The 17799-nt window shown below is 49.4% G+C and overlaps 1 protein-coding gene across 1 annotated transcript in view; it reads left to right on the top strand.

Moving 5' to 3' along the window:
• The first annotated feature begins 549 nt into the window (after positions 1–549).
• Positions 550–17799, top strand: part of LARGE1 (LARGE xylosyl- and glucuronyltransferase 1) — a 998660-nt gene continuing 981410 nt past the window's right edge. The window contains exon 1 of the mRNA XM_085651963.1: positions 550–2543. The gene's annotated coding sequence lies outside the window, so the exon portion shown is untranslated. The remainder of the gene's footprint in view (positions 2544–17799) is intronic.

Here is a 17799-nt window from a genome sequence, read left to right as displayed (position 1 = left end):
CCCCTGACAAGGCGCTGAAGAGCTGAATATTTACAGAGGAAGGCCCCTTTTCCGGGCCCCTCCTGTTCTGGGATTGCGCTTCTTCATAAACAGTTGTCTCGTCCAGAGAGAGGGTGGGGTCACAAAACGAGCGGCGAGTGCCAGGAGTGGGGAGAGTCAGGGGAAAGGCGGCCTATGGATGACAGACAGGGGAAGGGGCGCCGAGGACGGGTAGGGGGGATATGATGAAGAGAGGCAGCGCGGTTAAAGGGACGAGAATGCTGAGTTAACACAGACAGGATGAAAGGAGTGAAAAGAGACAGATGAGGGGTGAGAGGTGAGGGAGACGGGCGGGGATGAAAGGGAAGACGCTGAGAGGGCGGCGGTGATGCGGCGGGAGAGGACTCTGGGCCATGCTGAGGTTGATAAGGATGAGAGGGAAGCGAGGGCTGGGGGGCTGGGAGAGAGGGGGGTGGCATCGGAGCGCCGCGGCTCGTCCTGATTGGACGCCGGCTGCTTGTCATCAGACAGAGCGAAGGATTTGCTGAAGTCCCGGCTCCGAGCCCCATCTTCTGCATAGAGCTTGGTAGCACGACATGCCAGCACAGGCATCCGAAGGCAGGTGCATGCCCTCACTGCCCTAGGGGTGCACGCCGTGGAAAGAGGGGGTCGTCACCGCTGCCCGGCTGCCAGCTCCGGGGCACAGTCAAGAACGGTGGGGGACAGGAAAGGCGGATCTGGGGGACAGAATGGCCGCAGCACATAGCAGAGCGATACAGAGGGGGATGTGATGAAGGCTCAGACAGGAAGGGGTCCAGGAGAGAGGATGCCTGCTGCACAAGGCACAGAGCCACGGAGAGGATAAGCGGGAGCAAGGAGCCTGCAGCTGTACCTGCCAGAGGAAGAGAGATCCTGCGGAGGGTGCAAGGGCTCTAAAATACCCCCTGCAAGAGGCGACGAGACCCAGATCAAGCCCGGCAGCTGTCCCTGAAAACGGGAGACCCGGGGCAGCTCTGCAGCTGTCCTTGCAGACGGGAGACCCAGGGCCAGCTCTGCAGCTGTTCCTGCAGACGGGAGACCCAGGGCCAGCTCTGCAGCTGTTCCTGCAGACGGCAGGAGGCGTGGAGACCAGAGGAAGTCCTGCTGCTGTTCCTGCAAAAGGCGAGGAGACAAGAGGAAGCCGTGCAGCTGTTCCTTCAAGAGGCGAGGACACCAAGAGGGAATCCTGCAGCTGTTCCTGCAAGTGGAGAAGAAACTAGAGGAAGCCCTGCAGCTTTTCCTGCAGTGGGCGAGGAGACCAGAGGAGAAAGCCCTTCAGCTCTCCCTGCAAGAGGCGAGGAGACAAGAGTAAGCCCTGCACCTGTTCCTGCAGAAGGAGGCGATGAGACCAGGTGAGGAACCCCTGCAGCTCTCCCTGTATTAGGATAGGCGGCCAGAGTAAGCCCTGCCGCTCTCCTGGCAAGAGGCGAGGAGACCAGGGGAAGTCCTGCAGCTCTCCCTATAAGAGGCGAGGAGACCGGGGAAGTCCTGCAGCTCTCCCTACAAGAGGCGAGGAGACCAGGGGAAGTCCTGCAGCCCTCCCTGTAAGAGGCGAGGAGACCAGGGGAAGTCCTGCAGCTCTCCCTGCAAGAGGCGAGGAGACCAGGGGAAGTCCTGCAGCTCTCCCTGCAAGAGGCGAGGAGACCGGGGAAGTCCTGCAGCTCTCCCTACAAGAGGCGAGGAGACCAGGGGAAGTCCTGCAGCTCTCCCTACAAGAGGCGAGGAGACCTGTGGAAGTCCTTCAGCTCTTCCTACAAGAGGCCAGGAGACCTGGGGAAGTCCTGCAGCTCTCCCTGCAAGAGGCGAGGAGTCCAGGGGAAGTCCTGCAGCTCTCCCTACAAGAGGCGAGGAGACCGAGGAAGTCCTGCAGCTCTCCTTACAAGAGGCAAGGAGACCAGGGGGAGTCCTGCAGCTCTCCCTACAAGAGGCGAGGAGACCAGTGGAAGTTCTGCAGCTCTCCCTACAAGAGGCGAGGAGACCAGGGAAGTCCTGCAGCTCTCCCTCTATGGGACGGAGAGACTTTGGAGAAAGAAGAAAAACGAGATTAGGTACAAGATCTCTGCAGGAGTTGGTGATAACCAGAAGGGAAAAGTGAGCAGAGCTGTCCCTGCAAGAAGTGAAGCTATATAGCGGGGAGAAGTAGAGGAAAGGGGAGAGCAGGGGTCGGCCCCCACCAGCCCCGAAGCAGGCAGAAGACAAGGGTGAGGGATATTTAGAACAGCTGTCACTCTGTAAGAGGCTAATGCACTCTGAGAGCAGGGAAAGGGAAGCAAGTGCAAGGGAACACTCCCCGCCGATGTCAGCAAAGAGATCCGGGTGGCGAGCACGAGGACACTGGTAAAGGGAGGGGCAAAGGAGGCTGGACCCGGAGAGAGCCCCTGCCGCTGTCCAGCACCAGGCGCCGACCCGGAGGATGAGCAGCGCGTGAGGTGGGAGCATCACCGGAGAGGGAGGTGCAGCCGCACTGCCAGAGAGGACCCATGGGAAACCAGCGCCTTCCCAGGCATGGAAGCAGGAGGAGCTAGGTAAGAGGCTGCCAGCTGGTGTGAGGGACTCAGAAACCACGAGAACTGAGGCGTGAGGTAGGACAGTGAGGTTAGAGTAAACACGGGAGATTCAGGACCATATGTGATACTGGGGTAGGGTAAATCCTGGGAGGGTATAGTTGTAAACCGACAGTGAGGCAGAATAGTGAGGGAAGAGAATCCTGGGAGGGTATAGTTGTTAACCGACAGTGAGGCAGAATAGTGAGGTAGGAGAAATCCTGAGAGGGTATATATTCAAACAACTGCGAGGCAGGACAGGGAGGGTAGGGAAATTCTGGGAGGATATCGTTGTTAACCAAAACCGAAGCACGAATATGAGGGAGGGATCATCCTGGCAGGGTGTAATAATCAACAGTAAGGCAGGTCAGTGAGGTAGCAGACATTCCGTGGGAGTATAGTTCTTACCCAAAAGTGAGGCAGGACATGAGCTATAGGAAATCCCGGCAGTGTATAGTTCTTAACCAATAGCGATGCAGTCAGTGACACAGCAGACACCCCGGAAGAGCCCTTGCCGGGTACAGAGGTAGGAAGTTGGAAGACAGGACACATCTTGGGAGGGTATAGTTCTTAACCAGCAGTGAGGCAGAACAGTGAGGCAGGGGGAATCTTGGTACAGTGAAGGTTTTAGATAAAAGTGAGACAGGACTGTGAGGTGGGAGACACGTGGAAGGGTGGATTCCTTGGCAGAGAATGAGGCAGGGCAGTGAGTAAGAACAACCCTAAGAAAGACCTCTCCCCTGTCTGCGATAGTGGCAGGAGACATCCTTGGAGGGTGTGGCTCTTAACTAAAAGTGAGGTAGGGCCGTGACGTGGGAGACAGCCTCAAGGTAGATTCCTTTCAGAGAAATGGACAGGATAACAACACGTGGAAGGACGCATTCCTTATTTGAGGTAGGAGAAATCAGAGGAGGGTTTAGTCGTAACTCGAAGTGAGGCAGGGCAGTGGGTGAAGCAGATGGAATCAAAAAGGGTAGATGCTTTGACGCACAGTGAGGTAGGGCTGAGAGGTAGGAGTAATCCTGGGCTGGTATATCTCTTAACTGTGAAAGCAGCAGGACAGTGAGGTAAGAGAATTCCCGGAAGGCTGCATGAAAGATGTAACTGATAGTGAAAGAGAAGAGATTCTCACGTCTATCGGGGGAGGAGATCTCGGACTAACAGAGTCCAAAGCCAGAGATGAAACGGCATTGATTAGAAGGACATAATTTATATGTGCATATGAGCTGTAGGGAGACCTTAAAGTAAGAGAGAGATGTCTTTGACTGCTCCTCAGAGTGGAAAGATCCTCCTGGACTGACTGGGAGGAGTCCCAGACTGATAACGGGTGACAGGGACTGCAGGCTGCCAGGGTGAAAGAATGCAGGCTTGGAAAGGATGCAATGTGAAATTGTGAACTAAGTGTGCATCAGGTAATGTAGGGTGTACGAGGTAATAGTATGCATAGAGACCTAGGGTTATGAGCGTAAAGTGTCTGCTCTGATGTAGAGCCCTGGGAGGAACAATAATATCCTGGCGTATGTAGAGCCCCAGGGACCCTGGACTCACTGCAGTATACCTTGCTGTCTCCTAAGACTGAATCAGCTGTTTCCTTGCACCCATATTATCACTCCATCACAAAACCCCACCCTCGTAGGTCTGTACTCTGCCATAAACTGAGCCTTCAACACTGGGTTCCCTGCCCCCCACTCTCCAGGAGGGAGGCCCCATCCCCTCTTTCATTCAGGGAGTCCTACCCCCACTCTCCCGGCTTGAGCCCTCAATACTCTCACATAGGGGCTCCGCTTCCTACTCATCGGGCAAGAGCGCCTGCCCTCTCTTCCACTTAGTGTGTCCTGCACCCCTCTCTCAAAAGCTTGAGCCCCCAATCACTCCTCTAGCCTGAGACCTCCGTCCTCTGTCTCACTCAGAGAGCGCTCCTATTCACCCTCCAATAGCCGATCAGTCCCCACTGAGAGCCCTGTGCGTCATTCCTAGGACTGAACCCTGAAGTCTGGGAGGCCAAATCCCTTGAGTCTAAGTCTCTCACGGTAGGAGCCCCGAGCCCCGAGCCCCACTCCACAAACAAGCCATCCATCCTCTTACCCAGGTAGCCCTACACCCCTCTCAACCTATCCATCCAACCCTGCTGTCCTCTCTGAGGCGCTACCCCATCTGTGTCCAGCTTCACAGCGCTGCACTCCCTCTCTGAAGCGGAGCCATACATACTCGGGTACATCTACACCTCCTGTGGCGTCAAACCTCCCCCAGTTCAACCCACGCCGAGAGATGCCTGCACCCTGCTCACCATCGCAGGCCCGCAGCCTCTCTCCTTGCCTTCCCCAGAACCTTGAGCCGCCTGCTGCTTCAGCACACCCGAGCGCATATGTCCGAGGCAAGGTACTGCTGAGCCGCCGCGGAGCTGCAGGCCATCTGGCGAACAATAAGTAGGCGAGCCCGCGGCTTCTGTGTAGAACGAGGCCGCAGAGCATGAACAGGCCAGAGCGGCAAAGGCTCTTGCTGGGGAGAGAGCAGTAGGAAAGGCCGAGGCCCGGCTCCTGCCGGCACGTCCTGGGACCCGTGGTGGGGGGGGGGGCTACTAGAGCTGCATCGAGACAGACCTCTCACAAAGCGAAGGAGAAGGAAGGGACCGTGGGACCGGCCGTCTGCATTCCAGGAGAGCCTGATAACGGACAGGGGGAGATCTTAGAAGAGAACACAGCCAGCAAGATATACAAACAGAACAGCCAGAGGGCGGGAAGGGAGTAGGAACAAAACTCGGCCTTTACGACCTAGTAGGGTGATTGGGGGACAAGGTTTGGGGTGGGGGGAAGAGGGGCAAGGAGAAATCCCAAAGCAAGAGAAAGTCTGAGAGATTAAACGTGTCAAGGCAGGGAAGAGGCAAGGAATGGTGACTAATGAGAGGCTACAGTGAGGGAACAGAAGGAGCAAGGCAAGCAGTCAAGAAAGACAGCCATAAAGAGAATAAGAAAGCTTAGACACACCATGTAAAAAGGGGGCATAAAGGGACCATCGAGGAACAGAGAAGACAAGAGCCTGTCATGGATCATGGAGGAGCCCGGGATGGGGGATGGGCCACAGAGAGGACAGGAGAAGGCCCACCTGCAACGTCACTGACAGAGGAGGCTGTAGAGAGGCAATGCCGAGTGGGGAAGGGTTCAAGGGGAAGCTTACAAAGTCCCAGGGTGCACACACGGCCTCAAAGAATATATTAGAAGTACCACCAGCAAGGCCAGGGTCAGGAGATGACTGCATAGATAGAGTCAAAGTACAGGGGGGCATAGAGAGGTCCAGGAACAGTGCAGACTGTGACAGAGGGAATGGTGAGGATCAAACAGTGCAGATGGTACTTGCTGCCCATCACTTGATATTGTTTTCATGTTCCTGGGATGAGGGTGAGCTATTAGGCTAACCCTCCCCACCCCCCGACTGAGAGAAACCTAGAAAAGGGTGCTCCCATTTCAGACCCATCAAAATTACACAGGCACAACTTGGCCGCTTGCCAGTGTGAGCCCTTCTGTGAGGGGGGAGGTCCTTTATTCATTCCAAGAGGTAACTAAGCTGTCAACACTATCCCAGTCTGGACGATGCTCAACATCTCAAAGCCAAATGGATATTCAGTGTGTCTTGAAAGTGCCCTTTGCCGTGCCTGCCTAGGGGGGCACTGCACCAGTGTAACAGCAGACTGTTATGGGCGGATGCCTCTGTCTCGCCTTTGCCATCCTTGAGCTATCCTCTTCCCACCGCCCCAAGTACACTGCTCAGACAGCAAGGTAAGGGCATATGTCATTTCACTTGGTATTTATATAGAAACACTTCTGCCACCGACGTACGGGCGTGGAGCATATTAATGAATGCTGTACAGGGCATTATCCTTGAGATAATTGCAGTTTACTCTTGTTAAACGGCCTGGCTGTCGTCGGGACGATAACTTGGGTAGCTTGAATGATGCGAGGTAACATTCTTCAGCGAGTGCATTCACGCTGTAGCAAGCAGGAGTCTGTGTACACGCTTTTTGTTTCTCCCTGAGGTTCACCTTCATAAAGTGTTCATCTCAGTGGGCATCTGACTGGCCTGCAGGCTCCCCTGGCACAGACACTGCAGCTGAATATACAGCGCTGCCCGTGCACTCAGCTACAGGTGCCCCCCCACCCCCTCCTCTCCCCCGCTCGTCAGATGTAAGCCTAGAATCTCCCGTGTCAAGCACTTTGCAAGACTGCTTTTCTAAGCTTTGGAAGTGGTACAAGAACAACCTCACATCTCTTATGAAAATACCTCTTTTTTACCATCTCGCGTGGTTAAACTAGCAGCCGCCAGGGAAACCCTCTTAACAGCTTAGGCAGGACATGTAACTGGCTCTTTTTCACACACCACTTCTTCCCGCAGGTTTCTTACAGTTCGTTAAAACAAATACAGATGTGGGGATGGATTAGACACACTTTCCTGCTTGGAGTTACCGTCCTGGCAGAGTGCTACAAGCTCCGGTGCTGAGGGGCTGTTTGCTGTCAGTGAATTTAGTTGCTCGTGTCCTGTGTGGTGACACAGGCCAGGCATGACCAGAGCAAAGGAGAACCGAGGAGGGGCCTTGGGTATGGATCCAGACAGTGGCTGGGCCCTGCTCACGAGCGCGAAGTCTCGTGCCCTAATAGCGCACAGATGCAATTCGAGGTAATATAGCATGCACAGTGAGCTATGCAGTCACGCTTGTGTTTGTGCGTGCGCACGCACGTGTGAAACGAGTAATGTTTAGATAGCTCCCAGAAGCTATGGGGGCATATCAGCAACAACCGGCGATAATTATCGCTAAGCGCTCTTAGCGCTAGGATAATTATCGCCGGCTAGCGCCGATTTTTATCGCTGAGATAGCGTGCTATTAGCAACGCTTATCTCCTCAGCGATAAAAGTCCTCGCGCTAACTGCCTAACGTGAGATTATCGCTGGAAACCCAGCAACAATCTCACGTAGTGTGGCGTTAGCTTGTTGATAGGGCCTCACAAACTTAGCCATGATATCCACCTTCCATAGGATATCATGGCTAAGTCAGTCCTAAAGCAGGCGTAAGGAAAGTAGCGATAACAGGGGTTATCGCTACTTTTCCTGACGCTATGCTTCATAGCGTGGGGCTTGATGATAGGAGAAATGTCGCTTAGCGACATTTCTCCTGTCATGTTAGGTCAGGAACGCCCACTTTGCATCTCATTAGAGATGCAAAGCTGGGCGTTAGGAATCCCGACGCTAAAGCAAGGTTTCACGCGTTAGCGTGGCCTTGCTAATTAGGCGATAACATTATTGCCGAAAACGGCCGCAAAAGCGGCGATCATTTTTTATCGCCAGCTTGTAAATATGCCCCACAGTTTTATCTTTCTCACTCTATATTCCATAGGAGATGATGACAATTCCGTGCTCTCTGGGGAACCTTGACCTTGGTACACTGTGGAACATCAAAAGTGTAATTGCAGCAGAATCGCCTCTTTGCTTTAAACTGTGCACCATTCCCTGTTTTCCCCTTTAACCGAAAAGCGTAATCCTCGTCGCCGAGGATCACACGTTTCAACGTAATAGGAAAGCTCGAACCTGTGCTCAATCGTATCTGGCACTTGCCACTATTTTTGGCAACTTTGGCACAGAGAGCTAATACCATACTCTCTCCCTTCTGCATGTATAGGATCTAATAGTCAAAACACAAAGCCTAAACTTGAAATATAGCATAAAACACAGTTAGGATATATTTCGTCCAAGTCCAGCTCAAAGCCAGGATGAGTTTTGTGCAAAAAGCAATTGTGTACCATAGAGCTGCTCTTTACATTAATATGTTTGTTTTTTCTGTACATCCCATATACTTCTTTCATCTTCTAGGGTGTGTCAGAATTAATGCTAGAAGGGTTTCCCATAGCAGCACATCAAGTTCCAGCAGCTTCAATGTCTTTGTTGCATGTTTGCAGCACAGTTCTCAGGTTCATCTATCAGAACTCCTCGTCTCCATCAGCGATTCCTGATAAATTCTTGCCTGTTTGCTAACATAGTCATCAATACAGATCTTTGGAAACTTCACAAGGAGGACTCTGGGTCTTTCTCCGTTCATCCCGGCGGGGTCGTCCGCATTGGTATCTCAGAATGACCTCAGAATCATCTCTGATCCCTCAAAACCAGCTAGCTGTAGGTGTCCTTTGGAAGATTACAAGAGGGCCACTCTTCCCCCCACAGACCCCCTAAATACATGCAATGTGTATAGTACTCATGCGTGAAATACAACTTTCAACAGGCATTGGCAAAGTCAATATGTATGGCTTTATTTTAGCATACATATTTCCAAACAGCCTTCTTCAGTGTGTTGACCCAGCTGTCCAAGAATATATATCCCTGTAATTCAGCAACACCTTGGTCAGCAACTGTATGGAAGCTGGGCACAGGGCACATAAAAAATATTCCACAATAGATACATTTGATAAAGGCCAGTATTTTTTATGCAGGTCCAAAAAAAGCCTACACATGCGCACGTTTACTTTGTGAACCAAGCCACACTTACATCCAATGACATATTATCATGAGAGCAAAGTAAAATAAATTAATGCTCGAGGGAGATTTGTGAATAGCTTTGTGTCTTTATTTATTTATAACAGTCTAAGGCATCCAATGGCAAGCACTTCTTAAACAAATTAACCATCCACCAGCAGTTAAAATGTTGTTGTGTCTGCAAAGTAAATACATCAAAGAGCACACACTGGCTTTAGACTAACAAAAGGACTACTTGCACCCCATCATCAACCTAATCAGAACAAAACAGGGACAAGGTAATCCTCTTAGAAACATTATAACCTTGATGGGCAGCCTGTACAAGCAATGGCAAATCATGACAAACACATGCAAGTTGATGGTTGCAAGGGAGTTGACAGAAATCCCCACTCTCTCACTGCTTCCCTTATTGCTCTTTTTTAAAGAATTGATGCAGTGAGGAAAAACACACAAATACAGATTTCAGCAAACCTAAAAATAAGGAGCTGAATGATAGCTTCCGTTTTTGAGGAACATTACCAATTATCTACTAAAGGCATTTTGGATAGATTAGTGGCAAATCGTGCTTTTTAGAATACATCAGCTTGTTCATCCTTGTGGAATGGGGGTTGTGTGTATATATGTGTGCATGCATGTGTCAGTCAATTGTCTAAAGCCTGTCAAACAATCGAGGACATAGGAAGCCTGATCGTCAATAGCAAATCTGGCTCGCCCCATGACCCCCTTCCTCCTCAAGTTATGAGCCTCCTAGGGGAATGCCTAGGACCTACATTTCACAAACTATCCACCGCCTCCCTACTTTCAGGGGTAGTGCCCTCCACATGGAAAAAAACAAATGTGATTCCCATAAGGAAAAAACCTAACACACACCCCAATAAATTACCAAACTTTCAACCTATTTCTCTGCTCCCTGGGGCTGCTAAATTCATAGATAAATTGGTGAATTTCCACCTTGCACAATTCCTTGACAACAACAATCTCCTGCCCCCATCTCATTCAGGCTTTAGGACCCGTCACAGCACGGAGTCTGCTCTGATGGAAATTAAACACTCAGATTCACTCTAGATGCTGGTCAAAATGCTGCATTGGTACTATTAGATCTCTCGGCGGCATTTGTCACAATCTCACATGAGGCCCTGCTTCATCGTCTCTCCCAGACTGGAGTAGAGGGGAAGGCATGGTCCTGACTGAGCTCCTTGTTGGAAGATAGCGAGCAGGCAGTCGGCCTCAGGCCATATTATTCTGATGGCAAAAAACGTAAGTATTGAGTGTCTCAGGACTCAGCCCTGAGCCCCACTCTTTTTTAAATGGTGATCACACCTCACAGACTCCTTCGGCATCGCTGTCATCTCATACACGGACGATACACAACTGCAACTGACCTACGTCATCAAGGAACCTGATAAAGCAAATAACTTTGCAGCATCGCTGTGATGGGTTGGCTGGGGGATAACACCCTACAGTGCAACCCTGACAAAACAGAGATTCTACTATTCGGCAGCAGTCCCCTGTCTGGTTGGTCCACTGTCTGGCCAATCGACTGCACTACACCGCGCCCCCCCACGGAAATGGCAAGAAAGTAACTTGGGAGTTCTTGTAGACGCTAACTTATTCCTCAAAGCCCAGTTCTCTGCTATTATTAAAACCTCCTGCAGAATTCTCAGGATGTTAAGACAATTCCTAAACGTCCAGCCCTGGGAAGCCCAGAAAAATGTGGTTCAAACCCTAATCTTGTCGAGACTTCACTATGCAGATGTCTTAGGTATTCGTGACTACCTTATACAAAAACTTCAGAGGGTACAGAACATGGCCATTTGCCTCTGGTTTAAGCTGCTGAAATGCACCTCTTTATCTCACTACCCCAGCCAGCTACATTGGCTTCCAGTGAAGAAGAGGGGTATCTTTGAAAGACTGACAGTAGCACATGCAGCCTTCCACTGGACTGGCCCCAAATACATAAAGGGCAGACTGATACCCTACTGTCCAAATAGACCTCTGAGATCTCAATCAGTCCACCTGCCATGTATCTCTCCTACCAGACGAAGGAAGTGGGGCGGCGCGGCCTGCTCAGTTCTGGCAGCTAAACTTTGGAATGCTCTCCTGGTAGCGCTGAGAAGCATCTAGGACATTAGGATCTTCTGCAAACATCTCAAAACCCACCTACTCAAGGACTAAGTTGATCCCTGTTTCCGGTGCCTAGGACCGGGACACTCTAGCCGCTGCCACACATTTTACTAATCTCACGATTCATTCGTTCAAGCCTGCTTGCCTACAAGCAGCCTTCCTTGGCACTACAGCCCCAGCGAATGCTCTGCTCATCTACATACAATATTATATAAGCAATTCAATAACTATTAATAAACCAGCCTATTGTTGGTCTTGCTGGGTGATACAAAACTTCTGGAAAGAGATCCTGGGGTCCACAAAAAGGGACACTAGGGTATACTATTCTGTCGGATTCTGGTACCCTTCTTTTGTGGCTAAAATCAGCTCTGGGAGCCATGACTTTGACAGACTTGGCCCTTGCTAGGCATATGAAGAGAGATGCCAAACAACTCCTTGCACTGCAATGGAAAAAGAGGGCTCCGCCTTGTCCCCTTTAGCTAATAAACTCTGGATCACCCTCGCCAAGGAGCAAATACCTCACAAATTATCCCATTTGGAAAGGGACTTCTCAAGTTGGAGGAAGCCCCTCATCGACTATCTTTCTAGATTGGAATTCAACAGGTTTCAACTCACTCCAGGGTGCAGGCAATACACCTCTTCGATTAAATACTCCCCCTATGGCACAACGTTCCAAGTGATGTCCTTACTCAGGACACGCTTCTTCACACACCTGACGGGTTTGACTGGGCTTGTCTTACCTAGTAGTTTCAACTCACACATAGTTGTCATAAAGTGATAGGCCATGCCCCCACCTCACAAGGATTGCTGTTGGGTGGCATGGTGGGTGGTTGAATATTATAATATAAGTGGCACACTGTTCATTTTTTTTTTATTGAACTGTCTTTGCCTTGCTCTCTTTGCAAGCACAGGATGGGATGCCGGTGTCACCCCAAGTGGGTGAGCCAATAAGATGTCCCTAGTCAATTTTCAATAAGAAGATTTTGAAATAAACCTGCCTTCCCTGGCCACAAAACCAGCCCACATTGATAGAAACAATGCAGCCTGTCCTCGCCTCCTGGGGCAGCCCTTGCACACTGCTGGCCTGGGAGGTGGCTCGGTCCGGGTCTTATCAGAGTTCTCTGGGTGGCATAACCCGCATCCATCACCCGCGTTGCCGGAATCTGGATCTGACAGCTAGTTGATTTCCTGCCAGCAATGATTTTGGCTGGCAGTGCCAAGCTAAGCCCGCTGCCTGTGTGCGAGTACACAATGCAAGTTCTGAATATCAGCACTGACAATATTGTGGAATAAGAATATCGAGGACAGAATGTGGAAGGACAAAATATAGAAAGGTAAATGCATATAGGGAAGTATTGATTTACTATTCCTAACTCCACATCTACGTACCTTAAAGATATATTTACCATGGAAAATCTAGACCTACCTGCCGATGTATATATATATTTTTCAATATTTTGTCCTTGATATTCTCTTCCACCGATAATGTGGGTTTGATTATCAGGGGGCATACCCGTTTACATCATCCACATGGAATACACTGGCCCCTGTCCACTGGGACACTTTTTCAGTCCGCAGATCCTGGGGCCATATGTATGAACACATTTTTCCATAGACACAGAATGGGTAAAACCCTTTGTTACATCTGGCCCATAGTCCCTTAAAAGATCTTCAAGATCAAGCATTCCTAGCTAGTTTAAGTGAATGATTCACTGGAAGAATACGAGACTTTTATAGTGCAGCGATGAAGATGGATGCACCTCAAGGCGCATCTCCTACAAAGGTTGCTTTGTGCTCCTTTGAGGCTTTCCTTGCTCATGGTCCTGAGCCATGCAGTCCTGCTCTCCTGCTGCAGGGTATCAAGGATTTGTAGCAGGTTTCTATCAGAGGAGCGCACGGAGCATCCAGGGGTGTGTTGCTGCGTTATGTTGTAGGTGAATTTTGCGGCTTCTTCAGTGAATACATTTTTTGATGAAACACAGGATGTCGAGGGCAGCTCGGACTTTTCAAAGGAAGCCAGCGTCATCTTTTCTAGGTCGAGAAGATGGAATCACAGGGCTTCTTCTCAGCTACCAGCACAGACTGCCTCAGTGCTCTGGTCACTTGGAGATGCGAGTTGATGTTTGGTTGCCAGAGGTAAAGCTGGTTGTTGTACTCAAGTCAGGGGTAGTTGGTGGTGCCCACTTGTTCACTGAGACTACCAAGGGGGCTTTGTGTGGGCTAACTGGCCACAAGCTCTCAGCAGGTTGCAATACTTGCAATGAGACAATACAGGCACTTTCAATAAAAAGACGGCGCTGTCTCTAGTGTGGGGAGTACTAGTACTTCAGTATTCCCATTTCAAGATCTGCACCAAAGCAGATTTTGTGACGTCTGCATATGTGGTGTAAGGGCCAGAGCTGCCGTCTTTGGAACTGGTGAACCAGGTTCTAGCCTCAGCGTCGGCTCAACATCCTGTGATTCTGGGCAAATCACTTAATCTCCCCGCGCCTACCAAAAATGAGTGTGTAATGCAACAGGTGCTCATGTATAGCGCTCCTATACCATTGGGTTAAGTTCACGCAATATAAAACTGCAAGGTATATATATATATATATATATATATATATATATATATATATATATATATATATATACAGCTATAAAACCATAAAACACCGTTAAGCAGAATGTATGCGGTGCTCTGAGTGCTAGGAATCCTAGGAATATAGCAGACTCCCTCATATCAGCTTATACTTTTGCGAATAGTGTATGCGTACTGGAATAAACAGAGCAGACAGACTAAATGTGTATCTATTGCGATAAAAGAAAGGCTACCCTGCTCAGCACTTCAAGAAGACAGACTCAAACAAACGCTCAGTACAACAGTGGTAAGGTGAAGCCCAAGTCATGAGGAAAAAATATAGAGTAACTAAATTGAATCATCATAGAAGAACTTTACAACTGCAACAAATGTATGACGCTGTGCTGTTCACACCAAGATCACTACAACTAGAAAAAAACAAGTCACTCACAAACCACAGCATGCCACTTTGGACACACTCAAATATTCTGGTGGGAAAGTAATCACCAGCCTTGAAATCCCGGTGGGTCCATCCAGCTTTTCATCCTTCAGAGGTCGATAAAATGAGTACCCTTGAGTTGGGCAACAATAAACATCTGTTAGTCAGTGCCAAGATGCCCTTCTGGGTAAACTCGCGGTTTGCAAATACAGGTTATGTTATGAATCCACCTTTGGAAATCACACCTGTCATGGGGTTTTTATTATGATTAGCAGACTGTTTGTAGCCTGAGTAAAGGGTGCTGAGTAGCCTCCAAGAAATCTTTGCTTGTGTCCATATGTGGAGTATCACAACACCAAGAAGTCAGTGTTTGTGACCTCATTTTGTGATGCAGTAGTTCTCTGGAGGCCTTCTGTGTGTCTGACCCCGCGTTGGGGCATCACAGCATCTACACAGTTATGTGATTTTCTTTCGTGTGTCTCAGATCCTGAGAGGTCTGCATGTGTTACCTTGATGGGTGTCATAGTCTGTTTCGGATCTGTGGGCCCTGCATGGGCCCCACCACCACTCTGAGACCCTTTAATGTGTCTGTGCGTGGGCCCCACGACCACTGTGAGATTCTTTAATGTGTCTGCGTCACTGCTTGGTTGTTGCACCACCAGGCGTGCACACGCACAATTTGCCCGCTGAGACATTTCACTGGCAGAGTCATTTCAACACGTTTCCGCAAATTTGAGATCAGTAATTGGAATTCTGCAGTTTTCGTGGAATTTTCTCGGCTTCGAAAGATGTTCAACCCGTCCTTCCCGCATGCCTGCAAACCATGAAGGCGCTGAACCAGAAGTGAAAAAATGCAGTTTATCATTTTTTTTTCACATCCACTTACCGCAAGGAATACAAAAAAGTCGCCCTGGTCTAGGGGCAGTTAGTCTGTGGAGCAGGCTCGACAACCAAGGAGATACGTCATGACCCGAAATATCACTCAACCCACAATATATTCAGGTAGTTACTGTTCACGCGGCATAGCGATATAAATTGCTACACCCATGACACCACACTCCCTATCAATTTTCCGAAATGAAACTGTAGGATTAATTGAACCCTGCCCGTCTTTTGTGCCCCATAACTTTCCCCCCGTTTCCAGTCATTCACACTTCTTTCTCTTCACCACGGAGATCTCACGACTGCACATTATGTCTATTTTGCAAAATAAAAAATGCAATTCCTTGCTCACTGTGTTGCTACGAGGACGCCTGCATGTATGTCCTCATATGATGTAATCATTAATAAAACTTACCACTACATACCCGAGAGGGTTTCAAGGCGCTGGGGGGTGGTGGGGGTGATGGGGGGGGGGGGGGGGGAGGCTACTGCTATTGGTCGAAGAGCCAGGTCTTGAGTTGTCTCCTGAAGGTCAGCAGGTCTTCGGTCTGTCGCAGGTAGAGGGGGAGGGTGTTCCAGGTCTTGGCCGCGCGATGGGAGAAGGATGCGAGGGATCGTGGCCAGGGCGTGGTAGTAAACACGCTTTTCAATAGACGTAGAATTTAATTCATATGCTGTTTCAAAATTTGAATTGAAGAGAAGACATGGGAAAACAATTATACAACACAATGCCATTTTTAGATCGCATTTTAGTTGGAACTTGTTGGGTAAGTTGGAAGGGCCAAGGTGTGTTTGAAGACCCCCCCAGGCAACAGGCACACAGGCTGCAAAGGTGTACTCAGGGCAGTAATCAATTCGTTTCCTGGTGGATTTGGAGGTGAAGTAGGCCTAAGACTCTAGATGACACCTCTTTGTTTGGCATGGCACGTGTGTGTGTGCGCATGTGAGAGGCAATTAGTATCAAAGGTGACCTGTGGTCTTTATTGGGTATCACTGCCTCTTCTAGGCCTCTATGGCCCTGTTAGGGTTCTCACCGCTGCCTACTTTAAGATACTTTTGCTCCTTTCTGGGTTATCCAAACAAACTCAAGAGATACTGTACATGCTGTCGGGGTGTCGAACTGATTCAAGATCTCTTTGTCCATGTCTGGGGGTATCACAACTGTTGAAAAACCTCTCTGCCCCTGTCACATCCACCAAGATATCAGTCTATAGACCTGTTTGTAGTCTCAAGTTGTCCACAGGCTCTAATAAACTCTTCGGGGACTGACTACTGAGGCAGTCGCTTGCCTGTTGGCTTCTGAGCCGTGTTCTTATATTCCCGCCTCTTGGACGGTGGACAGCAATCTGTGCAGCATTCCGTTCCAATCCAAGCTCAAATTGATTAGCTGCTGCTGGATGAAATTGCCCCTGTTGAAAAATGTGTTGCAAATTGGGAGGATAATGGAGGTCAATCAAGCCTCTGGCTGGCTAATGGTGGCTCTCTGCGCAGTCTGTCGGCAGCAGAGCGGGAACCCGGGAGTTCCCCCTCCACCTCTCCTGCGGCTCTCAAGCTGCCTGCACAGAAGATGTGGTTGAACGCTTGAACTATCTGCTCCCCCTCAAAAAAGTAGAGGCCGCACACCGGCGGCGAGGCCAACGTTTTTTGTTCCAGGGTCCCTTTGAACTGAACACCTGTCTGGGGGATCTGCACGATTTACTTTTGTAGCCCAGCATCTTTGAGCTTCACCACAGAAAAGGTGCAGGGATTGACCAGGCAAAGACTAGATGAATGAGCCTTTTCCAGGAGAGCAGCTGATGTGCTACAAAAGTTCATTCACATCTATAGAAACTGCCCTCAGCCCCATTCGCATCTCCACCTGTGGTCCATTTCCCTTGCACCCGGTCCTGCTTCAGGGAATTGAAACAGAGCGGCCCTTCAGGAAAGCGCATGGCCCTAAGCTCTGGAATGTCATGGACTGGCAACATAGGGGGAGCCAAGCTACCGCCAACTCAGGAAATGCTGTAAAACTGATACATTCACGCCATTCACTCGGCAAGGATCATGCTATATAAACACTGCATACACGTATATACAGATAGTGAAGCTCCCCTACACCTGTGATTGAAGCATTTGGGAAGGTGGTGCTCTGGTTATTGTTTATTATGGTTCCTACTGGGTTTATTATTTCCTATTTCTATATTTAACTGCACTCAGTGCTTTATAAATACAAATATATGAATATTGGTTTGGCCATTTGCAGTGTGGTTAATATCTCGCAACCTGCTCTCGCTGAGCTGTTTGAAAGGACGTTCGCAGCTCGATTCCATCTGAGGCCACCCTTTAATACCTTATCGTCACCGCTCCACACCACGACCGACTGTTCCATGCACACTGACAAGACCTGAGCCACCATCACTATACATTGTTGCTTATCACACTAGGGGTGGCAATAAGATCCGAGGATGAATTATGATCTATCACAACAGTAACCAGCCATTGATACGATAAGGCATGACCGACAGCGTTTAAAATGGATCTTAAGAATTTGGGGGCATATTATCAAGACAGGCGATAAAATTATCGCCGCTTTAGCGGCAGAAAACTGCAGCTAAAACGGTGATAATGGGCTTGATAATATGCTCTATGGAATTCCAATTGAAGTCCATGTTAGATGTGAAGGACATCTAACCTGAGCTTCAATTAGAATTCCATAGAGCATATTATCAAGTCCATTA

The sequence above is a fragment of the Triturus cristatus genome, chromosome 4_1 (genome assembly GCF_964204655.1).
Source record: "Triturus cristatus chromosome 4_1, aTriCri1.1, whole genome shotgun sequence".
Classification (NCBI taxonomy): domain Eukaryota; kingdom Metazoa; phylum Chordata; class Amphibia; order Caudata; family Salamandridae; genus Triturus; species Triturus cristatus.
This window is presented reverse-complemented; position numbering and strand designations above follow the sequence as displayed.